We start from the raw sequence: 26,066 nt of genomic DNA, 5'->3' as shown, positions 1-26,066 counted from the left end.
CATAGAGCCAGAATTTGGCTCCAAAATATGGCTCAGGGCCTCGAAATTGGGATATTTGGGATATTTTGAAAACTGCAGGGGAGTTTGTGCAAAATGTGACTCACTGCCGCTTTCAGTACTTTGCATATGTTGGGTATAAAAAAGTCGTATTTTCAAACTGCGAATACGTGCAGAGAGCCAGAATTTGGCTCCAAAATATGGCTCAGGCCTCGAAATTGGGATATTTGCGTTATTTTGAAAACTGGAGGGGAGTTTGGGCAAAATGGGACTCACTGCCACTTTCAGTACTTTGCATATGTTGGGTATAAAAAAGTCGTATTTTCAAACTGCGAATACATGCAGAGAGACAGAATTTGGCTCCAAAATATGGCTCAGGCCTCGAAATTGGGAAGTTTGGTATATTTTGAAAACTGGAGGGAGGTTTGGGACAAATGTGACCATAAGCCGCTTTCAGTACTTCGCATATGTTGGGTATAAAAAAGTCGTAATTTCAAACTGCAAATACGTGCAGAGAGCCAGAATTTGGCTCCAAAATATGGCTCAGTCCTCGAAATTGGGATATTTGCGTTATTTTGAAAACTGGAGGGGAGTTTGGGCAAAATACGACTCACTGCCGCTTTCAGGGCTTGACATATGTTGGGTTTATAAAGTCGTAATTTCAAACTGCGAATACGTGCAGAGAGCCAGAATTTGGCTCCAAAATACGGCTCGGGCCTCGATATTAGGATGTTTGGGATATTTTGAAAACTGGAGGGAGGTTTGGGACAAATGTGATCATAAGCCGCTTTCAGTACTTCGCATATGTTGGGTATAAAAAATTCGTAATTTCAAACTGCTAATACGTGCAGAGAGCCAGAATTAGGCTCCAAAATATGTCTCAGGCCTCGAAATTGGGATGTTTGGTATATTATGAAAACTGCAGGGGGGATTGGGATAAATGTGTCCAAACGCCGCTTTCAGTACTAGGCATGTGTTGGATATAAAAAAGTCACAATTTCAAACTGCGAATACATGCAGAGATCCAGAATTTGGCTCCAAAATATGTCTCAGGCCTCGAAATTGAGATATTTGGGATATTTCGAAAACTGCAGGGGAGTTTGTGCAAAATGTGACTCACTGCCGCTTTCAGGACTTGGAATATGTTGGGTATAAAAAGTCGTAATATCAAACGGCGAATACGAGCATAGAGCAAGAATTTGGCTCCAAAATATGGCTCAGGCCTCGAAATTGGGATGTTCGGTTTATTTTGAAAACTGCAGGGAGGTTTGGGACAAATGTGACCAAACGCCGCTTTCAATACTTGGCATATGTTGGGTATAAAAAGTCGTAATTTCAAACTGCGAATACGATCAGAGAGCCCGAATTTAGCTCCAAAATATGGCTCCGGCCTCGAAATTGGGATGTTTGGGATATTTTGAAAACTGCAGGGGAAATTCTGCTAAATGTGACTCACTGCCGCTTTCAGTACTTGGCATATGTTGGGTATAAAAAAGTCGTAATATCGAACTGCGAATACGTGCAGAGAGCCAGAATTTGGCTATAAAATATAGCTCAGGCCTCGAAATTGGGATATTTGGGATAGTTTGAAAACTGCAGGGCGGTTTGGGACAAATGTGACCAAACGCCGCTTTCAGTACTTGGCATATGTTGGGTATTTAAAGTCGTAATTTCAAACTGCGAATACGTGCAGAGAGCCTGAATTTGGCTCCAAAATATGGCTCCAGCCTTGAAATTGAGATGTTTGGGATATTTTGAAAACTGCAGGGGAGTTTGTGCAAAATGTGACTCATTGCTGCTTTCAGTACTTGGCATATGTTGGGTATAAAAATTCGTAATTTCAAACTGTGAATACGTGCAGAGAGCCAGAATTTGGCTCCAAAATATGGCTCAGGCCTCGAAATTGGGATGTTTGGTATATTTTGAAAACTGAAGGGGGGATTGGGACAAATGTGACCAAACGCCGCTTTCAGTACTTGGCATATGTTGGTATAAATGAGTCGTTATATCAAACTGTGAATACGTGCAGAGAGCCAGAATTTGGCTCCAAAATATCCCTCAGGGCCTCGAAATTGGGATATTTGGGATATTTTGAAAACTGCAGGGGAGTTTGTGCAAAATGTGACTCACTGCCGCTTTCAGTACTTTGCATATGTTGGGTATAAAAAAGTTGTATTTTCAAACTGCGAATACGTGCAGAGAGCCAGAATTTGGCTCCAAAATATGGCTCAGGCCTCGAAATTGGGATATTTGCGTAATTTTGAAAACTGGAGGGGAGTTTGGGCAAAATGGGACTCACTGCCGCTTTCAGGACTTGACATATGTTGGGTTTAAAAAGTCGTAATTTCAAACTGCGAATACGTGCAGAGAGCCAAAATTTGGCTCCAAAACATGGCTCAGGCCTCGAAATTGGGATGTTTGGGATATTTTGAAAACTGCAGGGGAGTTTGTGCAAAATGTGACTCATTACCGCTTTCAGTACTTGGCATATGTTGGGTATAATAAGTCGTAATTTCAAACAGCGAATACGTGCTGAGAGCCAGAATTTGCCTCCAAAATATGGTTCAGGCCTCGATATTGGGATGTTTGGGATATTTTGAAAACTGTAGGGGAGTTTGTGCAAAATGTGACCAAACGCCGCTTTCTGTACTTCGCATATGTTGAATATAAAAAATTGGTAATTTCAAACTGCGAATACGTGAAGAGAGCCAAAATTTTGCTCCAAAATATGGCTCAGGCCTCGAAATTGGGATATTTGGGATATTTCGAAAACTGCAGGGGAGTTTGTGCAAAATGTGACTCACTGCCACTTTCAGGTCTTGGCATATGTTGGGTATAAAAATTCGTAATTTCAAACTGCGAATACGTGCAGAGAGCCAGAATTTGGCTCCAAAATATAGCTCAGGCCTCGAAATTGGGATGTTTGGGATATTTTGAAAACTGAGGGGGGGTTTGGGACAAATATGACCAAACGCCGCTTTCAGTACTTGGCATATGTTGGGTATAAAAATTCGTAATTTCAAACTGCGAATACGTGCATAGAGCCAGAATTTGGCTCCAAAATATGGCTCAGGCCTCGAAATTGGGATATTTGGGATATTTCGAAAACTGCAGGGGAGTTTGTGCAAAATGTGACCAAACGCCGCTCTCAGTACTTGGCATATGTTGGTTATAAAAAATTCGCAATTTCAAACTGCGAATACGTGCATAGAGCCAGAATTTGACTCCAAAATATGGCTCAGGCCTCGAAATTGGGATATTTGGGATATTTCGAAAACTGCAGGGGAGTTTGTGCAAAATGTGACTCACTGCCACTTTCAGGACTTGGCATATGTTGGGTATAAAAAGTCGTAATATCAAACTGCGAATACGTGCATAGAGCAAGAATTTAGCTCCAAAATATGGCTCAGGCCTCGAAATTGGGATGTTTGGGATATTTTGAAAACTGCAGGGGAGTTTGTTCAAAATGTGACTCATTGCCGCTTTCAGTACTTGGCATATGTTGGGTATAAGAAGTCGTAATTTCAAACTGCGAATACGTGCAGAGAGCCAAAATTTGGCTCCAAAATATGGCTCAGGCCTTGAAATAGGGATATTTAATTATTTTGAAAACTGCAGGGAGGTTTGGGACAAATGTGACCAAACGCCGCTTTAAATACTTGGCATATGTTGGGTATAAAAAGACATAATTTCAAACTGCGAATACGTGTAGAGAGCCAGAATTTGGCTCCAAAATATGGCTCAGGCCTCGAAATTGGGATGTTTGGGATATTTTGAAAACTGCAGGGGAGTTTGTGCAAAATGTGACTCATTGCCGCTTTCAGTACTTGGCATATGTTGGGTATAATAAGTCGTAATTTCAAACTGCGAATACGTGCAGAGAGCCAGAATTTGGCTCCAAAATATGGCTCAGGCCTCGATATTAAGATGTTTGGGATATTTTGAAAACTGCAGGGGGGTTTGGGACAAATATGACCAAACGCCGCTTTCATTACTTGGCATATGTTTCGTATAAAAAGTCGTAATTTCAAATTGTGAATTACTGCAGAGAGCCAGAATTTGGCTCCAAAATATTGCTCAGGCCTCGATATTGGGATGTTTGGGATATTTTGAAAACTGCATGGGAGTTTGTGCAAAATGTGACTCACTGCCGCTTTCAGGACTTGGCATATGTTGGGTATAAAAAGTCGTAATATAAACCTGCGAATACGTGCAGAGAGCCCGAATTTGGCTACAAAATATTGCTCAGGCCTCGAAATTGGGATATTTGGGATATTTCGAAAACTGCAGGGGAGTTTGTGCAAAATGTGACTGACTGCCACTTTCAGGACTTGGCATATGTTGGGTATAAAAACTAGTAATTTCAAACTTCGAATACGTGAATAGAGCCAGAATTTGGCTCCAAAATATGGCTCAGACCTCGAAATTGGGATGTTTGGTATATTTTGAAAACTGCAGGGGGGACTGGGACAAATGTGTCCAAACGCCGCTTTCAGTACTTGGCATGTGTTGGATATAAAAAAGTCACAATTTCAAACTGCGAATACATGCAGAGATCCAGAATTTGGCTCCAAAATATGTCTCAGGCCTCCAAATTGGATTATTTGGGGTATTTCGAAAACTGCAGGCGAGTTTGTGCAAAATGTGACTCACTGCCGCTTTCAGGACTTGGAATATGTTGGGTATAAAAAGTCGTAATATCAAACTGCGAATTTGTGTATAGAGCCAGAATTTGGCTCCAAAATATGGCTCAGGCCTCGAAATTGGGAAGTTTGGTATATTTTGAAAACTGCAGGGAGGTTTGGGACAAATGTGACCAAACGCCGCTATCAGTACTTGGCATATGTTGGGTATAAAAAGTCGTAATTTCAAACTGCGAATACGTGCAGAGAGCCTGAATTTAGCTCCAAAATATGGCTCCGGCCTCAAAATTGGGATGTTTGGGATATTTTGAAAACTGCATGAGAGTTTCTGCAAAATGTGACTCATTGCCGCTTTCTGTACTTGGCATATGTTGGGTATAATAAGTCGTAAATTTAACCTGCGAATACGTGCAGAGAGCCAGAATTTGGCTCCACAATATGGGTCAGGCCTTGAAATTGGGATATTTATTTATTTTGAAAATTGCAGGGGGGATTGGGACAAATGTGACCAAACGCCGCTTTCAGTACTTGGCATATGTTGGGTATAAAAAGTCGTAATATCAAACTGCGAATACGTGCAGAGAGCCAGAATTTGGCTCCAAAATATGGCTCAGGCCTTCAAATTGGGATATTTATTTATTTTGAAAACTGAAGGGGGGATTGGGACAAATGTGACCAAACGCCGCTTTCAGTACTTGGCACATGTTGGGTATAAAAAGACGTAATTTCAAACTACGAATACATGCAGAGAGCCAGAATTTGGTTCCAAAATATGGCTCAGGCCTCGAAATTGGGATATTTGGCATATTTCGAAAACTGCAGGGGAGTTTGTGCAAAATGTGACTCACTGCTGCTTTCAGGACTTGGCATATGTTGGGTTTAAAAAGTCGTAATTTCAAACTGCGAATACGTGCATAGAGCCAGAATTTGGCTCCAAAATATGGCTCAGGCCTCGAAATTGGGATGTTTGAGATATTTTGAAAACTGCAGGAGGGTTTGGGACAAATATGACCAAACGCCTCTTTCATTACTTGGCATATGTTTCGTATAAAAAGTCATAATTTCAAACTGCGAATACGTGCCGAGAGCCAGAATTTGGCTCCAAAATATGGCTAAGGCTTCGAAATTGGGATATTTGGGATATTTCGAAAACTGCAGGGAGGTTTGGGACAAACAGGACCAAACGCCGTTTTTAGTACTTCGCATATGTTGGGTATAAAAATTCCTAATTTCAAACTGCGAATACGTGCAGAGAGCCTGAATTTGGCTCCAAAATATGGCTAAGGCTTCGAAATTGGGATATTTGGGATATTTCGAAAACTGCAGGGAGGTTTGGGACAAATGTGACCAAACGCTGCTATCAGTACTTGGCATATGTTGGGTATAAAAAGTCGTAATTTCAAACTGCGAATACGTGCAGAGAGCCAGAATTTCGCTCTAAAATATTGCTCGGGCCTCGAAATTGAAATATTTGGGATATTTCGAAAACTGCAGGGGAGTTTGTGCAAAATGTGACTCACTGCCACTTTCAGGACTTGGCATATGTTGGGTATAAAAAGTCGTAATTTCAAACTGCGAATACGTGCATAGAGCCAGAATTTGGCTCCAAAATATTGCTCAGGCCTCGAAATTGGGATGTTTGGGATATTTTGAAAACTGCGGGGGGGTTTGGGACATATATGACCAAACGCCGTTTTCATTACTTTGCATATGTTTCGTATAAAAAGTCGTAATTTCAAATTGCGAATTAGTGCAGAGAGCCAGAATTTGGCTCCAAAATATGGCTCAGGCCTCGATATTGGGATGTTGGGTATATTTTGAAAACTGCAGGGAGGTTTGGGACAAATGTGACCAAACGCCGCTTTCAATACTTGGCATATGTTGGGTATAAAAAGTCGTAATTTCAAACTGTGAATACGATCAGAGAGCCTGAATTTAGCTCCAAAATATGGCTCCGGCCTCGTAATTGGGATGTTTGGGATATTTTGAAAACTGCAGGGGAGTTTCTGCAAAATGTGACTCATTGCCGCTTTCTGTACTTGGCATATGTTGGGTATAATAAGTCGTAAATTCAACCTGCGAATGCGTGCAGAGAGCCAGAATTTGGCTCCACAATATGGGTCAGGCCTTGAAGTTGGGATATTTATTTATTTTGAAAACTGCAGGGGGGATTGGGACAAATGTGACCAAACGCCGCTTTCAGTACTTGGCATATGTTGGATATAAAAAGACGTAATTTCAAACTACGAATACATGCAGAGAGCCAGAATTTGGCTCCAAAATATGGCTCAGGCCTCGATATTAGGATGTTTGGGATATTTTGAAAACTGCAGGGGAGTTTGTGCAAAATGTGACTCACTGCTGCTTTCAGGACTTGACATATGTTGGGTTTAAAAAGTCGTAATTTCAAACTGCGAATACGTGCATAGAGCCAGAATTTGGCTCCAAAATATGGCTCAGGCCTAGAAATTGGGATGTTTGAGATATTTTGAAAACTGCGGGGTGGTTTGGGACATATATGACTAAACGCCGCTTTCATTACTTTGCATATGTTAAGTATAAAAATTCATAATTTCAAACTGCGAATACGTGCCGAGAGCCTGAATTTGGCTCCAAAATATGGCGCAGGCCTCGATATTGGGATGTTTTGTTATATTATGAAAACTGCAGGAAGGTTTGGGACAAACAGGACCAAACGCCGTTTTCAGTACTTGGCATATGTTGGGCATAAAAAGACGTAATTTCAAACTGCGAATACGTGCATAGAGCCAGAATTTGGCTCCAAAATATGGCTCAGGCCTCGAAATTGGGATGTTTGGGATATTTTGAAAACTGCGGGGTGGTTTGGGACATATATGACTAAACGCCGCTTTCATTACTTTGCATATGTTTCGTATAAAAAGTCGTAATTTCAAATTGCGAATTAGTGCAGAGAGCCAGAATTTGGCTCCAAAATTTGGCTCAGGCCTCGAAATTTGGATATTTGGAATATTTCGAAAACTGCAGGGGAGTTTGTGCAAAATGTGACTCACTGCCGCTTTCAGGACTTGGCATATGTTGGGTATAAAAAGTCGTAATTTCAAACTGCGAATACGTGCATAGAGCCAGAATTTGGCTTCAAAATATGGCTCAGGCCTCGAAATTGGTATGTTTGGGATATTTCGAAAACTGCAGGGGAGTTTGTGCAAAATGTGATTCACTGCCACCTTCAGGACTTGGCATATGTTAGGTATAAAAAGTCGTAATTTCAAGCTGCGAATACATGCAGAGAGCCAGAATTTGGCTTCAAAATATGGCTCAGGCCTCGAAATTGGGATGTTTGGGATATTTTGAAAACTGCAGGGGGATTTGGACAAATGAGTCCAAACGCCGCTTTCAGTACTTGGCATATGTTGGGTATAAAAAAGTCGCAATTTCCAACTGCGAATACGTACAGAGAGCCAGAATTTGGCACCAAAATATGGCTCAGGCCTCAAAATTGGGATATTTGGGATATTTCGAAAACTGCAGGGGAGTTTGTGCAAAATGTGACTCACTGCCGCTTTCAGGACTTGGCATATGTTGGGTATAAAAAGTCGTAATATCAAACTGCGAATACGTGCATAGAGCCAGAATATGGCTCCAAAATATGGCTCAAGCCTCGAAATTGGGATGTTTGGGATATTTTGAAAACTGCATGGAGGTTTGGGACAAATGTGACCAAACGCTGTTTCAGTACTTGGCATATGTTGGGTATAAATAAGTTGCAATTTCAAACTGCGAATACGTGCAGAAAGCCAGAATTTGGCTCCAAAATATGGCTAAGGCCTCGAAATAGGGATGTTTTGGATATTTTGAAAACTGCAGGGAGGTTTGGGAGAAATGTGACCAAACGCCGCTTTCATTACTTGGCATATGTTGGGTATAAAAAAGTCGTAATTTCACACTGCGAATACGTGCATAGAGCCAGAATTTGGCTCCAAAATATGGCTCAGGCCTCGAAATTGGGATGTTTTGGATATTTTGAAAACTGCAGGGAGGTTTGGGAGAAATGTGACCAAACGCCGCTTTCATTACTTGGCATATGTTGGGTATAAAAAAGTCGTAATTTCAAACTGCGAATATGTGCAGAAAGCCAGAATTTTGCTCCAAAATATGGCTCAGGCCTCGAAATTGCGATATTTGGGATATTTTGAAAACTGCAGGGGAGTTTGTGCAAAATGTGACTCACTGCCACTTTCAGGACTTGGCATATGTTGGGTATAAAAAGTCATAATATCAAACTGCGAATACGTGCATTGAGCCAGAATTTGGCTCCAAAATATGGCTAAGGCCTCGAAATAGGGATATTTGGGATATTTCGAAAACTGCAGGGGAGTTTGTGCTAAAGTGACTCACCGCCACTTTCAGGACTTGGCATATGTTGGGTATAAAAAGTCGTAATTTCACACTGCGAATACGTGCATAGAGCCAGAATTTGGCTCCAAAATATGGCTCAGGCCTCGAAATTGGGATGTTTTGGATATTTTGAAAACTGCAGGGAGGTTTGGGAGAAATGTGACCAAACGCCGCTTTCATTACTTGGCATATGTTAGGTATAAAAAGTCGTAATTTCAAACTGCGAATTCGTGAAAAGAGCCAGAATTTGGCTCCAAAATATGGCTCAGGCCTCGAAATTGGGATGTTTGGGATATTTTGAAAACTGCAGGGGAGTTTGTGCAAAATGTGACTCACTGCCGCTTTAAGGACTTGGCATATGTTGGGTATAAAAAGTCATAATATCAAACTGCGAATACGTGCATTGAGCCAGAATTTGGCTCCAAAATATGGCTCAGGCCTCGAAATTGGGATGTTTGGTATATTTCGAAAACTGCAGGGAGGTTTGGGACAAATGTGACCAAACGCCGCTATCAGTACTTGGCATATGTTGGGTATAAAAAGTCATAATTTCAAACTGCGAATACGTGCAGAGAGCCAGAATTTCGCTCTAAAATATTGCTCAGGCCTCGAAATTGAAATATTTGGGATATTTCGAAAACTGCAGGGGAGTTTGTGCAAAATGTGACTCACTGCCACTTTCAGGACTTGGCATATGTTGGGTATAAAAAGTCGTAATTTCAAACTGCGAATACGTGCATAGAGCCAGAATTTGGCTCCAAAATATTGCTCAGGCCTCGAATTTGGGATGTTTGGGATATTTTGAAAACTGCAGGGGGGTTTGGGACATATATGACCAAACGCCGTTTTCATTACTTTGCATATGTTTCGTATAAAAAGTCGTAATTTCAAATTGCGAATTAGTGCAGAGAGCCAGAATTTGGCTCCAAAATATGGCTCAGGCCTCGATATTGGGATGTTGGGTATATTTTGAAAACTGCAGGGAGGTTTGGGACAAATGTGACCAAACGCCGCTTTCAATACTTGGCATATGTTGGGTATAAAAAGTCGTAATTTCAAACTGTGAATACGATCAGAGAGCCTGAATTTAGCTCCAAAATATGGCTCCGGCCTCGTAGTTGGGATGTTTGGGATATTTTGAAAACTGCAGGGGAGTTTCTGCAAAATGTGACTCATTGCCGCTTTCTGTACTTGGCATATGTTGGGTATAATAAGTCGTAAATTCAACCTGCGAATGCGTGCAGAGAGCCAGAATTTGGCTCCACAATATGGGTCAGGCCTTGAAGTTGGGATATTTATTTATTTTGAAAACTGCAGGGGGGATTGGGACAAATGTGACCAAACGCCGCTTTCAGTACTTGGCATATGTTGGATATAAAAAGACGTAATTTCAAACTACGAATACATGCAGAGAGCCAGAATTTGGCTCCAAAATATGGCTCAGCCCTCGATATTAGGATGTTTGGGATATTTTGAAAACTGCAGGGGAGTTTGTGCAAAATGTGACTCACTGCTGCTTTCAGGACTTGACATATGTTGGGTTTAAAAAGTCGTAATTTCAAACTGCGAATACGTGCATAGAGCCAGAATTTGGCTCCAAAATATGGCTCAGGCCTAGAAATTGGGATGTTTGAGATATTTTGAAAACTGCGGGGTGGTTTGGGACATATATGACTAAACGCCGCTTTCATTACTTTGCATATGTTAAGTATAAAAATTCATAATTTCAAACTGCGAATACGTGCCGAGAGCCTGAATTTGGCTCCAAAATATGGCGCAGGCCTCGATATTGGGATGTTTTGTTATATTATGAAAACTGCAGGAAGGTTTGGGACAAACAGGACCAAACGCCGTTTTCAGTACTTGGCATATGTTGGGCATAAAAAGACGTAATTTCAAACTGCGAATACGTGCATAGAGCCAGAATTTGGCTCCAAAATATGGCTCAGGCCTCGAAATTGGGATGTTTGGGATATTTTGAAAACTGCGGGGTGGTTTGGGACATAGATGACTAAACGCCGCTTTCATTACTTTGCATATGTTTCGTATAAAAAGTCGTAATTTCAAATTGCGAATTAGTGCAGAGAGCCAGAATTTGGCTCCAAAATTTGGCTCAGGCCTCGAAATTTGGATATTTGGGATATTTCGAAAACTGCAGGGGAGTTTGTGCAAAATGTGACTCACTGCCGCTTTCAGGACTTGGCATATGTTGGGTATAAAAAGTCGTAATTTCAAACTGCGAATACGTGCATAGAGCCAGAATTTGGCTTCAAAATATTTCTCAGGCCTCGAAATTGGTATGTTTGGGATATTTCGAAAACTGCAGGGGAGTTTGTGCAAAATGTGATTCACTGCCACCTTCAGGACTTGGCATATGTTAGGTATAAAAAGTCGTAATTTCAAGCTGCGAATACATGCAGAGAGCCAGAATTTGGCTTCAAAATATGGCTCAGGCCTCGAAATTGGGATGTTTGGGATATTTTGAAAACTGCAGGGGGATTTGGACAAATGAGTCCAAACGCCGCTTTCAGTACTTGGCATATGTTGGGTATAAAAAAGTCGCAATTTCCAACTGCGAATACGTACAGAGAGCCAGAATTTGGCACCAAAATATGGCTCAGGCCTCAAAATTGGGATATTTGGGATATTTCGAAAACTGCAGGGGAGTTTGTGCAAAATGTGACTCACTGCCGCTTTCAGGACTTGGCATATGTTGGGTATAAAAAGTCGTAATATCAAACTGCGAATACGTGCATAGAGCCAGAATATGGCTCCAAAATATGGCTCAAGCCTCGAAATTGGGATGTTTGGGATATTTTGAAAACTGCATGGAGGTTTGGGACAAATGTGACCAAACGCTGTTTCAGTACTTGGCATATGTTGGGTATAAATAAGTTGCAATTTCAAACTGCGAATACGTGCAGAAAGCCAGAATTTGGCTCCAAAATATGGCTAAGGCCTCGAAATAGGGATGTTTTGGATATTTTGAAAACTGCAGGGAGGTTTGGGAGAAATGTGACCAAACGCCGCTTTCATTACTTGGCATATGTTGGGTATAAAAAAGTCGTAATTTCACACTGCGAATACGTGCATAGAGCCAGAATTTGGCTCCAAAATATGGCTCAGGCCTCGAAATTGGGATGTTTTGGATATTTTGAAAACTGCAGGGAGGTTTGGGAGAAATGTGACCAAACGCCGCTTTCATTACTTGGCATATGTTGGGTATAAAAAAGTCGTAATTTCAAACTGCGAATATGTGCAGAAAGCCAGAATTTTGCTCCAAAATATGGCTCAGGCCTCGAAATTGCGATATTTGGGATATTTTGAAAACTGCAGGGGAGTTTGTGCAAAATGTGACTCACTGCCACTTTCAGGACTTGGCATATGTTGGGTATAAAAAGTTATAATATCAAACTGCGAATACGTGCATTGAGCCAGAATTTGGCTCCAAAATATGGCTAAGGCCTCGAAATAGGGATATTTGGGATATTTCGAAAACTGCAGGGGAGTTTGTGCTAAAGTGACTCACCGCCACTTTCAGGACTTGGCATATGTTGGGTATAAAAAGTCGTAATTTCACACTGCGAATACGTGCATAGAGCCAGAATTTGGCTCCAAAATATGGCTCAGGCCTCGAAATTGGGATGTTTTGGATATTTTGAAAACTGCAGGGAGGTTTGGGAGAAATGTGACCAAACGCCGCTTTCATTACTTGGCATATGTTAGGTATAAAAAGTCGTAATTTCAAACTGCGAATTCGTGAAAAGAGCCAGAATTTGGCTCCAAAATATGGCTCAGGCCTCGAAATTGGGATGTTTGGGATATTTTGAAAACTGCAGGGGAGTTTGTGCAAAATGTGACTCACTGCCGCTTTAAGGACTTGGCATATGTTGGGTATAAAAAGTCATAATATCAAACTGCGAATACGTGCATTGAGCCAGAATTTGGCTCCAAAATATGGCTCAGGCCTCGAAATTGGGATGTTTGGTATATTTTGAAAACTGCAGGGAGGTTTGGGACAAATTTGACGAAACGCCGCTTTCAGTACTTGGCATATGTTGGATATAAAAAAGTCGTAATTTCAAACTGCGAATACGTGCATAGAGCCAGAATTTGGCTCCAAAATATGGCTCAGGACACGAAATTGGAATGTTTGGGATATTTTGAAAACTGCAGGGGGGTTTGGGACCAATATGACCAAACGCCGCTTTCATTACTTTACATATGTTTCGTATAAAAATTCGTAATTTCAAATTGCGAATATGTGCACAGAGCCAGAATTTGGCTCCAAAATATGGCTCAGGCCTCGATATTGGAATGTTTGGGATATTTTGAAAACTGCAGGGAGGTTTGGGACATATGTGACCAAACGCTGCTTTCAGCACTTCGCATATGTCGGGTATAAAAAAGTCGTAATTTCAAACTGCGAATACGTGTAGAGTCAGAATTTGGCTCCAAAATATGGCTCAGGTCTCGAAATTGGGATGTTTGGGATATTTTGAAAACTGCAGGGGAGTTTGTGCAAAATGTGACTCACTGCCGCTTTCAGTACTTGGCATATGTTGGGTATAAAAAGTCGTAATTTCAAACTGCGAATACGTGCAGAGAGTCTGAATTTGGCTCCAAAATATGGCTCAGGCCTCGAAATTGGGATGTTTGGGATATTTTGAAAACTGCAGGGAGGTTTGGGACAAATGTGACCAAACGCTGCTTTCAGTACTTCGCATATGTTGGGTATAAAAAAGTCTTAAATTCAAACTGCGAATACGTGCAGAGAGCCAGAATTTGGCTCCAAAATATGGGTCAGGCCTCGAAATTGGGATGTTTGGGATATTTTGAAAATTGCGGGGGGGTTTGGGACAAATATGACAAACGCCGCTTTCATTAATTTACATATGTTTCGTATAAAAAGTCGTAATTTCAAATTGCGAATACGTGCAGAGAGCCAGAATTTGGCTTCAAAATATGGCTCAGGCCTCGATATTGGGATGTTTGGCATATTTTGAAAACTGCAGGGAGGTTTGGGACAAATGTGACCAAACGCTGCTTTCAGTACTTCGCATATGTCGGGTATAAAAAAGTCGTAATTTCAAACTGCGAATACGTGCAGAGAGCCAGAATTTGGCTCCAAAATATGGCTCAGGCCTCGAAATTGGGATGTTTGGGATATTTTGAAAACTGCAGGGGGGATTGGGACAAATGTGTCTAAACGCCGCTTTCAGTACTTTGCATATATTGGGTATAAAAAAGTCGCATTTTCAAACTGGGAATACGTACAGAGAGCCAGAATTTGGCACAAAAATATGGCTCAGGCCTCGAAATTGGGATATTTGGGATATTTCGAAAACTGCAGGGGGGATTGGGACAAATGTGTCCAAACGCCGCTTTCAGTACTTGGCATATGTTGGCTATAAAAAGTCGTAATTTCAAACTGCGAATACGTGCAGAGAGTCTGAATTTGGCTCCAAAATATAGTTCAGGCCTCGAAATTTGGATATTTGGGATATTTTTTAAACTACAGGGGAGTTTATTCAAAATGTGACTAACTGCCGCTTTCAGTACTTGGCATATGTTGGGTATAAAAAGTAGTAATTTCAAACTGCGAATACGTGCATAGAGCAAGAATTTGGCTCCAAAATATGGCTCAGGCCTCGAAATTGGTATGTTTGGGATATTTTGAAAACTGCGGGGGGGGGGGGGTTGGGACAAATATGACCAAACGCCGCTTTCATTACTTTGCATATGTTTCGTATAAAAAGTCGTAATTTCATATTGCGAATACGTGCAGAGAGCCAGAATTTGGCTCCAAAATATGGTTCAGGCCTCGAAACTGGGATATTTGGGATATTTCAAAAACTGCAGGGAGGTTTGGGACAAATGTGACAAACGCCGCTTTCAGTACTTCGCATATGTTGGGTATAAAAAAGTCGTAATTTCAAACTGCGAATACGTGCAGAGAGCCAGAATTTGGCTCCAAAATATGGCTCAGGCCTCGAAATTGGGATGTTTGGGATATTTTGAAAACTGCAGGGAGGTTTGGGACAAATGTGACCAAACGCTGCTTTCAGTACTTCGCATATGTTGGGTATAAAAAAGTCGTAAATTCAAACTGCGAATACGTGCAGAGAGCCAGAATTTGGCTCCAAAATATGGGTCAGGCCTCGAAATTGGGATGTTTGGGATATTTTGAAAACTGCGGGGGGGGTTTGGGACAAATATGACAAACGCCGCTTTCATTACTTTACATATGTTTCGTATAAAAAGTCGTAATTTCAAATTGCGAATACGTGCAGAGAGCCAGAATTTGGCTTCAAAATATGGCTCAGGCCTCGATATTGGGATGTTTGGCATATTTTGAAAACTGCAGGGAGGTTTGGGACAAATGTGACCAAACGCTGCTTTCAGTACTTCGCATATGTCGGGTATAAAAAAGTCGTAATTTCAAACTGCGAATACGTGCAGAGAGCCAGAATTTGGCTCCAAAATATGGCTCAGGCCTCGAAATTGGGATGTTTGGGATATTTTGAAAACTGCAGGGGGGATTGGGACAAATGTGTCCAAACACCGCTTTCAGTACTTTGCATATATTTGGTATAAAAAAGTCGCATTTTCAAACTGGGAATACGTACAGAGAGCCAGAATTTGGCACAAAAATATGGCTCAGGCCTCGAAATTGGGATATTTGGGATATTTCGAAAACTGCAGGGGGGATTGGGACAAATGTGTCCAAACGCCGCTTTCAGTACTTGGCATATGTTGGCTATAAAAAGTCGTAATTTCAAACTGCGAATACGTGCAGAGAGCCAGAGTTTGGCTCCAAAATATAGCTCAGGCCTCGTAATTGGGATATTTGGTACATTTTATAAACTACACAGGAGATTATGCAAAATGTGACTAACTGCCGCTTTCAGTACTTGGCATATGATGGGTATAAAAAGTAGAAATTTCAAACTGCGAATATGTGCAGAGAGCCAGAATTTGGCTCTAAAATATGGCTCAGGCCTCGAAATTGGGATGTTTGGGATATTTTTGAAAACTGCTGGGGGGTTTGGGACAAATATGACCAAACGCCGTTTTCATTACTTTGCATATGTTTCGTATCAAAAGTCGCAATTTCAAACTGCGAATACGTGCAGAGAGCCAGAATTTGGCTCCAAAATATGGCTCAGGCCACGATATTGGGATGTTTGGGATATTTTGAAAACTGCTGGGAAGTTTGGGACAAATGTGACCAAACGCTGCTTTCAGTACTTCGCATATGTTGGGTATAAAAAAGTCGTAATTTCAAACTGCGAATACGTGCAGAGAGCCAGAATTTGGCTCCAAAATATTGCTCAAGCCTCGAAATTGAGATATTTGGGATATTTCGAAACTGCAGGGGAGTTTGTGCAAAATGTGACTCACTGCCACTTTCAGGACTTGGCGTATGTTGGGTATAAAAAGTCGTAGTTTCAAACTGCGAATACGTGCTTAGAGCCAGAATTTGGCTCCAAAATATGGCTCAGGCCTCGAAATTGGGATGTTTGGGATATTTTGAAAACTGCGGGGGGGGGGGGTTTAGGGAATAATATGTCCAAATGCCACTTTCAGTACTTGGCATATGTTGGGTATAAAAAGTCGTAATTTCAAACTGCGAATACGTGCAGAGAGTCAGAGTTTGGCTCCAAAATATAGCTCAGGCCTCGTAATTGGGATATTTGGTACATTTTATAAACTACACGGGAGATTATGCAAAATGTGACTAACTGCCGCTTTCAGTACTTGGCATATGATGGGTATAAAAAGTAGTAATTTCAAACTGCGAATATGTGCAGAGAGCCAGAATTTGGCTCTAAAATATGGCTCAGGCCTCGAAATTGGGATGTTTGGGATATTTTTTAAAACTGCTGGGGGGTTTGGGACAAATATGACCAAACGCCGTTTTCATTACTTTGCATATGTTTCGTATCAAAAGTCGCAATTTCAAACTGCGAATACGTGCAGAGAGCCAGAATTTGGCTCCAAAATATGGCTCAGGCCTCGATATTGGGATGTTTGGGATATTTTGAAAACTGCTGGGAAGTTTGGGACAAATGTGACCAAACGCTGCTTTCAGTACTTCGCATATGTTGGGTATAAAAAAGTCGTAATTTCAAACTACGAATACGTGCAGAGAGCCAGAATTTGGCTCTAAAATATGGCTCCGGCCTCGAAATTGGGATGTTTGGGATATTTTGAAAACTGCAGGGGAGTTTGTGCGAAATGTGACTCACTGCCGCTTTCAGGTCTTGGCATATGTTGGGTATAAAAAGTCCTAATTTCAAACTGTGAATACGTGCAGAGAGCCTCAATTTGGCTCCAAAATATGGCTCAGGCCTCGAAATTGGGATGTTTGGGATATTTTGAAAACTGCAGGGGAGTTTGTGCAAAATGTGACTCACTGCCGCTTTCAGTACTTGGCATTTGTTGGGTATAAAAAGTCGTAATTTCAAACTGTGAATACGTGCAGAGAGCCTCAATTTGGCTCCAAAATATGGCTCAGGCCTCGAAATTGGGATGTTTGGGATATTTTGAAAACTGCAGGGGGATTTGGACAAATGAGTCCAAACGCCGCTTTCAGTACTTGGCATATGTTGGGTATAAAAAAGTCGCAATTTCAAACTGCGAATACGTACAGAGAGCCAGAATTTGGCACCAAAATATGGCTCAGGCCTCAAAATTGGGATATTTGGGATATTTCGAAAACTGCAGGGGAGTTTGTGCAAAATGTGACTCACTGCCGCTTTCAGGACTTGGCATATGTTGGGTATAAAAAGTCGTAATATCAAACTGCGAATACGTGCATAGATCCAGAATATGGCTCCAAAAAATGGCTCAAGCCTCGAAATTGGGATGTTTGGGATATTTTGAAAACTGCAGGGAGGTTTGGGACAAATGTGACCAAACGCTGTTTCAGTACTTGGCATATGTTGGGTATAAATAAGTTGCAATTTCAAACTGCGAATACGTGCAGAAAGCCAGAATTTGGCTCCAAAATATGGCTAAGGCCTCGAAATAGGGATATTTGGGATATTTCGAAAACTGCAGGGGAGTTTGTGCTAAAGTGACTCACTGCCACTTTCAGGACTTGGCATATGTTAGGTATAAAAAGTCGTAATTTCAAACTGCGAATACGTGCAGAGAGCCAGAATTTGGCTCCAAAATATGGCTCTGGCCTCGAAATTGGGATGTTTGGGATATTTTGAAAACTGCAGGGGAGTTCGTGCAAAATGCGACTCACTGCCACTTTCAGGACTTGGCATATGTTAGGTATAAAAAGTCGTAATTTCAAACTGCGAATTCGTGAATAGAGCCAGAATTTGGCTCCAAAATATGGCTCAGGCCTCGAAATTGGGATGTTTGGGATATTTTGAAAACTGCAGGAGAGTTTGTGCAAAATGTGACTCACTGCCGCTTTAAGGACTTGGCATATGTTGGGTATAAAAACTAGTAATATCAAACTGCGAATACGTGCATTGAGCCAGAATTTGGCTCCAAAATATGGCTCAGGCCTCGAAATTGGGATGTTTGGTATATTTTGAAAACTGCAGGGAGGTTTGGGACAAATTTGACCAAACGCCGCTTTCAGTACTTGGCATATGTTGGATATAAAAAAGTCGTAATTTCAAACTGCGAATACGTGCATAGAGGCAGAATTTGGCTCCAAAATATGGCTCAGGACTCGAAATTGGGATGTTTGGGATATTTTGAAAACTGCAGGGGGGGTTTGGGACCAATATGACCAAACGCCGCTTTCATTACTTTACATATGTTTCGTATAAAAAGTCGTAATTTCAAATTGCGAATATGTGCAGAGAGCCAGAATTTGGCTCCAAAATATGGCTCAGGCCTCGATATTGGAATGTTTGGGATATTTTGAAAACTGCAGGGAGGTTTGGGACATATGTGACCAAACGCTGCTTTCAGTACTTCGCATATGTTGGGTATAAAAAAGTCGTAAATACAAACTGCGAATACGTGAAGAGAGCCAGAATTTGGCTCCAAAATATGGCTCAGGCCTCGAAATTGGGATGTTTGGGATATTTTGAAAACTGCAGGGGAGTTTGTGCAAAATGTGACTCACTGCCGCTTTCAGTACTTGGCATATGTTGGGTATAAAAAGTCGTAATTTCAAACTGCGAATACGTGCAGAGAGTCTGAATTTGGCTCCAAAATATGGCTCAGGCCTCGAAATTGGGATGTTTGGGATATTTTGAAAACTGCAGGGAGGTTTGGGACAAATGTGACCAAACGCTGCTTTCAGTACTTCGCATATGTTGGGTATAAAAAAGTCGTAAATTCAAACTGCGAATACGTGCAGAGAGCCAGAATTTGGCTCCAAAATATGGCTCAGGCCTCGAAATTAGGATGTTTGGGATATTTTGAAAACTGCGGGGGGGGGGTTTGGGACAAATATGACAAACGCCGCTTTCATTACTTTACATATGTTTCGTATAAAAAGTCGTAATTTCAAATTGCGAATACGTGCAGAGAGCCAGAATTTGGCGCCAAAATATGGCTCCGGCCTCGATATTGGGATGTTTGGCATATTTTGAAAACTGCAGGGAGGTTTGGGACAAATGTGACCAAACGCTGCTTTCAGTACTTCGCATATGTCGGGTATAAAAAAGTCGTAATTTCAAACTGCGAATACGTGCAGAGAGCCAGAATTTGGCTCCAAAATATGGCTCAGGTCTCGAAATTGGGATATTTGGGATATTTCGAAAACTGCAGGGGAGTTTGTGCAAAATGTGACTCACTGCCACTCGCAGGACTTGGCATATGTTGGGTATAAAAAGTCATAATATCAAACTGCGAATATGTGCATAGAGCCAGAATTTGGCTCCAAAATATGGCTCAGGCCTCGAAATTGGGATGTTTGGGATATTTTGAAAACTGCAGGGGGATTGGGACAAATGTGTCCAAACGCCGCTTTCAGTACTTTGCATATATTGGGTATAAAAAAGTCGCATTTTCAAACTGGGAATACGTACAGAGAGCCAGAATTTGGCACAAAAATATGGCTCAGGCCTCGAAATTGGGATATTTGGGATATTTCGAAAACTGCAGGGGGGATTGGGACAAATGTGTCCAAACGCCGCTTTCAGTACTTGGCATATGTTAGGTATAAAAAGTCGTAATTTCAAACTGCGAATACGTGCAGAGAGCCAGAGTTTGGCTCCAAAATATAGTTCAGGCCTCGAAATTTGGATATTTGGGATATTTTTTAAACTACAGGGGAGTTTATTCAAAATGTGACTAACTGCCGCTTTCAGTACTTGGCATATGTTGGGTATAAAAAGTAGTAATTTCAAACTGCGAATACGTGCATAGAGCCAGAATTTGGCTCCAAAATATGGCTCAGGCCTCGAAATTGGTATGTTTGGGATATTTTGAAAACTGCGGGGAGGTGGGGGGGGGGGTGTTTGGGACAAATATGACCAAACGCCGCTTTCATTACTTTGCATATGTTTCGTATAAAAAGTCGTAATTTCATACTGCGAATACGTGCAGAGAGCCAGAATTTGGCTCCAAAATATGGTTCAGGCCTCGAAACTGGGATATTTGGGATATTTCGAAAACTGCAGGGAGGTTTGGGACAAATGTGACCAAACGCCGCTTTCAGTACTTCGCATATGTTGGGTATAAAAAAGTCGTAATTTCAAACTGCGAATACGTGCAGAGAGCCAGAATTTCGCTCCAAAATATTGCTCAAGCCTCGAAATTGAGATATTTGGGATATTTCGAAAACTGCAGGGGAGTTTGTGCAAAATGTGACTCACTGCCGCTTTCAGGACTTGGCATATGTTGGGTATTAAAAGTCGTAATTTCAAACTGTGAATACGTGCAGAGAGCCTCAATTTGGCTCCAAAATATGGCTCAGGCCTCGAAATTGGATGTTTGGGATATTTTGAAAACTGCAGGGGAGTTTATGCAAAATGTGACTCACTGCCGCTTTCAGTACTTGGCATTTGTTGGGTATAAAAAGTCGTAATTTCAAACTGTGAATACGTGCAGAGAGCCTCAATTTGGCTCCAAAATATGGCTCAGGCCTCGAAATTGGAATGTTTGGGATATTTTGAAAACTGCAGGGGGGGGGGGGTTGGGCAAAATGTGACCCACCGCCGCTTTCAGTAATTGACATATTTTTGGTATAAAAAGTCGGAATTTCAAAATACGAATAGGTGCCGAGAGACAGAATTTGGGTCCAAAATATGGCTCAGGTATCAAATTTGGGATGTTTGGGATATTTTGAGAACTGCAGGGGGGTTTGGCAAAATGTGACCCACCGCCGCTTTCAGTATTTGGCATATTTTCGGTATAAAAATTCGGAATTTCAAACTGCGAATAGGTGCAGAGAGCCAGAATTTGGGTCCAAAATATGGCTCGGGTATCGAATTTGGGATGTCTGGGATATTTTAAAAACTGCAGGGGGGTTTGGGCAAAATGTGACACATCGCTGCTTTCAGTAATTGGCAGATTTTTGGTATAAAAAGTCGGATTTTCAAACTGCGAATAGGTGCAGAGAGCCAGAATTTGGGTCCAAAATATGGCTCAGGTATCGAATTTGGGATGTTTGAGATATTTTGAAAACAGCAGGGGGGTTTGGACAAAATGTGACCCATCGCCGCTTTCAGTAATTGGCTAATTTTTGGTATAGAAAGTTGGAATTTCAAACTGCGAATAGGTGCAGAGAGCAAGAATTTGGGTCCAAAATATGGCTCAGGTATAGAATTTGGGATCTTTGATATATTTTGAAAACTGCAGGGGGGTTTGGTCAAAATGTGCCTCACCACCGCTTTCAGTAATTGGCATATTTTTGGTATAAAAAGTCGGAATTTCAAAATGCGAATAAGTGCAGAGAGCCAGAATTTGGGTACAAAATATGGCTCAGGTATCGAATTTGGGATGTTTGGGATATTTTGAAAACTGCAGGGGGGTTTGGGCAAAATGTGGCCCACCGCTGCTTTCAGTAATTGGCATATTTTCGGTATAAAAAGTCATAATTTGAAACTGAAAATAGGTGCAGAGAGTCAGAATTCGGCTCAAAAATCACGCTCAGGAGTCAAATTTCCGACATTTCAGACATTTTGAAAACTGCAGGGGGGTTTGGGCAAAATATGACCCATCGCCGTTTACAGTAATTGGCATATTTTCGGTATAAAAAGTCGTAATTTGAAACTGAAAATAGGTGCAGAGAGTCAGAATTCTGATACAAAATCACGCTCAGGAGTCAAATTTCCGACATTTCAGACATTTTAAAAACTGCAGGGGGGTTTGGGCAAAATATGACCTATCGCCGTTTTCAGTAATTGGCATATTTTCGGTATGAAACGTCGTAATTTGAAACTGAAAATAGGTGCAGAGAGTCAGAATTCGGCTCAAAAATCACGCTCAGGAGACAAATTTCCGACATTTCAGACATTTTGAAAACTGCAGGGGGGTTTGTGCAAAATATGACCCATCGCCGTTTTCAGTAATTGGCATATTTTCGGTATAAAAAGTCGTAATTTGAAACTGAAAATAGGTGCAGAGAGTCAGAATTCGGCTCAAAAGTCACGCTCAGGAGTCAAATTTCCGACATTTTAGACATTTTGAAAACTGCAGGGGGGTTTGGGCAAAATATGACACATCGCCGTTTTCATTAATTGGCATATTTTCTGTATGAAACGTCGTAATTTGAAACTGAAAATAAGTGCAGAGAGTCAGAATTCGGCTCAAAAATCACGCTCAGGAGTCACATTTCCGACATTTCAGACATTTTGGAAACTGCTAGGGGGTTTGGGCAAAATATGACCCATCGCCGTTTTCAGTAATTGGCATATTTTCGGTATGAAACGTCGAAATTTGAAACTGAAAATAGGCGTAGAGAGTCAGAATTCGGCTCAAAAATCACGCTTAGGAGTCAAATTTCCGACATTTCAGACATTTTGAAAACTGCAGGGGGGTTTGGGCAAAATATGACCCATCGCTGTTTTCAGTAATTGGCATATTTTCAGTATAAAAAGTCGTAATTTGAAACTGAAAATAGATGCAGAGAGTCAGAATTCGAATAAAAAATCACGCTCAAGAGTCAAATTTCCGACATTTCAGACATTTTGAAAACTGCAGGGGGTTTGGGCAAAATATGACCCATCGCCGTTTTCAGTAATTGACATATTTTCGGTATAAAAAGTCGTAATTTGAAACTGAAAATAGGTGCAAAGAGTCAGAATTCGGCTCAAAAATCACGCTCAGGAGTCAAATTTCCGACATTTCAGACATTTTGAAAACTGCAGGGGGGTTAAGGCAAAATATGACCCATCGCCGTTTTCAGTAATTGGCATATTTTCGGTATAAAAAATCGTATTTAGAAACTGAAAATAGGTGCAGAGAGTCAGAATTCGGATAAAAAATCACGCTCAGGAGTCAAATTTTCGACATTTCAGACATTTTAAAAACTGCAGGGGGGTTTGGGCAAAATATGACCCATCGCCGTTTTCAGTAATTGGCATATTTTTGGTATGAAACATCGTAATTTGAAACTGAAAATAGGTGCAGAGAGTCTGAATTCGGCTCAAAAATCACGTTCAGGAGTCAAAGTTCCGACATTTCAGACATTTTGAAAACTGCAGGGGGGTTTGGGCAAAATATGACCCATCGCCGTTTTCAGTAATTGGCATATTTTCGGTATAAAAAGTCGTAATTTGAAACTGAAAATAGGCGCAGAGAGTCAGAATTCGGCTCAAAAGTCACGCTCAGCAGTAAAATTTCCGCATTTCAGACATTTTGAAAACTGCAGGGGGGTTTGGGCAAAATATGACCCATCGCCGTTTTCAGTAATTGGCATATTTTCGGTATGAAACGTCGTAATTTGAAACTGAAAATAGGTGCAAAGAGTCAGAATTCGGATAAAAAATCACGCTCAGGAGTCAAATTACCGACATTTCAGACATTTTGAAAACTGCAGGGGGGTTAGGGCAAAATATGACACATCGCCGTTTTCAGTAATTGGCATATTTTCGGTATGAAACGTCGTAATTTGAAACTGAAAATAGGTGCAGAGAGTCAGAATTCGGCTCAAAAATCACGCTAATGAGTCAAATTTCCGACATTTCAGACATTTTGAAAACTGCAATAGGGTTTGGGCAAAATATGACCCATCGCCGTTTTCAGTAATTGGCATATTTTCGGAATAAAAAGTCGTAATTTGAAACTGAAAATAGGTGCAGAGAGTCAGAATTCGGCTGAAAAATCCACGCTCAGGAGTGAAATTTCCGACATTTCAGACATTTTGAAAACTGCAGGAGGGTTTGGGCAAAATATGACCCATCGCCGTTTTCAGTAATTGGCATATTTTCGGTATAAAAAGTCGTAATTTGAAACTGAAAATAGGTGCAGAGAGTCAGAATTCGGCTGAAAAATCACGCTCAGGAGTGAAATTTCCGACATTTCAGACATTTTGAAAACTGCAATAGGGTTTGGGCAAAATATGACCCATCGCCGTTTTCAGTAATTGGCATATTTTCGGAATAAAAAGTCGTAATTTGAAACTGAAAATAGGTGCAGAGAGTCAGAATTCGGCTGAAAAATCACGCTCAGGAGTGAAATTTCCGACATTTCAGACATTTTGAAAACTGCAGGAGGGTTTGGGCAAAATATGACCCATCGCCGTTTTCAGTAATTGGCATATTTTCGGTATAAAAAGTCGTAATTTGAAACTGAAAATAGGTGCAAAGAGTCAGAATTCGGATAAAAAATCACGCTCAGGAGTCAAATTTCCGACACTTCAGACATTTTGAAAACTGCAGGGGGGTTTGGGCAAAATATGACCACTCGCCGTTTACAGTAATTGGCATATTTTCGGTATGAAACATCGTAATTTGAAACTGAAAATAGGTGCAGAGAGTCAGAATTCGGATAAAAAATCACGCTCAGGAGTCAAATTTCCGACATTTCAGACATTTTAAAACTGCAGGGGGGTTTGGGCAAAATATGACCCATCGCCGTTTTCAGTAATTGGCATATTTTCGGTATGAAACATCGTAATTTGAAACTGAAAATAGGTGCAGAGTCAGAATTTGGCTCAAAAATCACGCTCAGGAGTCAAATTTCCGACATTTCAGACATTTTGAAAACTGCAGGGCGGTCTGGGCAAAATATGACCCATCGCCGTTTTCAGTAATTGGCATATTTTCGGTATAAAAAGTCGTAATTTGAAACTGAAAATAGGTGCAGAGAGTCAGAATTTGGCTCAAAATTCACGCTCAGGAGACAAATTTCCGACATTTCAGACATTTTGAAAACTGCAGGGGGGTTTGGGCAAAATATGACCCATCTCTGTTTTCAGTAATTGGCATATTTTCGGTATGAAACGTCGTAATTTGAAACTGAAAATAGGTGAAGAGAGTCAGAATTCGGCTCAAAAATCACGTTCAGGAGTCAAATTTCCGACATTTCAGACATTTTGAAAACTGCAGGGGGCTTTGGGCAAAATATGACCCATCGCCGTTTTCAGTAATTGGCATATTTTCGGTATAAAAAGTCGTAATTTGAAACTGAAAATAGGTGCAGAGAGTCAGAATTTGGCTCAAAATTCACGCTCAGGAGACAAATTTCCGACATTTCAGACATTTTGAAAACTGCAGGGGGGTTTGGGCAAAATATGACCCATCGCCGTTTTCAGTAATTGGCATATTTTCGGTATGAAACGTCGTAATTTGAAACTGAAAATAGGTGAAGAGAGTCAGAATTCGGCTCAAAAATCACGTTCAGGAGTCAAATTTCCGACATTTCAGACATTTTGAAAACTGCAGGGGGGTTTGGGCAAAATATGACCCATCGCCGTTTTCAGTAATTGGCATATTTTCGGTATGAAACGTCGTAATTTGAAACTGAAAATAGGGGCAGAGAGTCAGAATTCGGATAAAAAATCACGCTCAGGTGTCAAATTTCCGACATTTCAGACATTTTGAAAACTGCAGGGGGGTTTGGTCAAAATATGACCCATCGCTGTTTCCAGTAATTGGCATATTTTCGGCATAAAAAGTC

This window comes from Procambarus clarkii, chromosome 21, assembly GCF_040958095.1.
Source record: "Procambarus clarkii isolate CNS0578487 chromosome 21, FALCON_Pclarkii_2.0, whole genome shotgun sequence".
NCBI lineage: Eukaryota > Metazoa > Arthropoda > Malacostraca > Decapoda > Cambaridae > Procambarus > Procambarus clarkii.
This window is presented reverse-complemented; position numbering follows the sequence as displayed.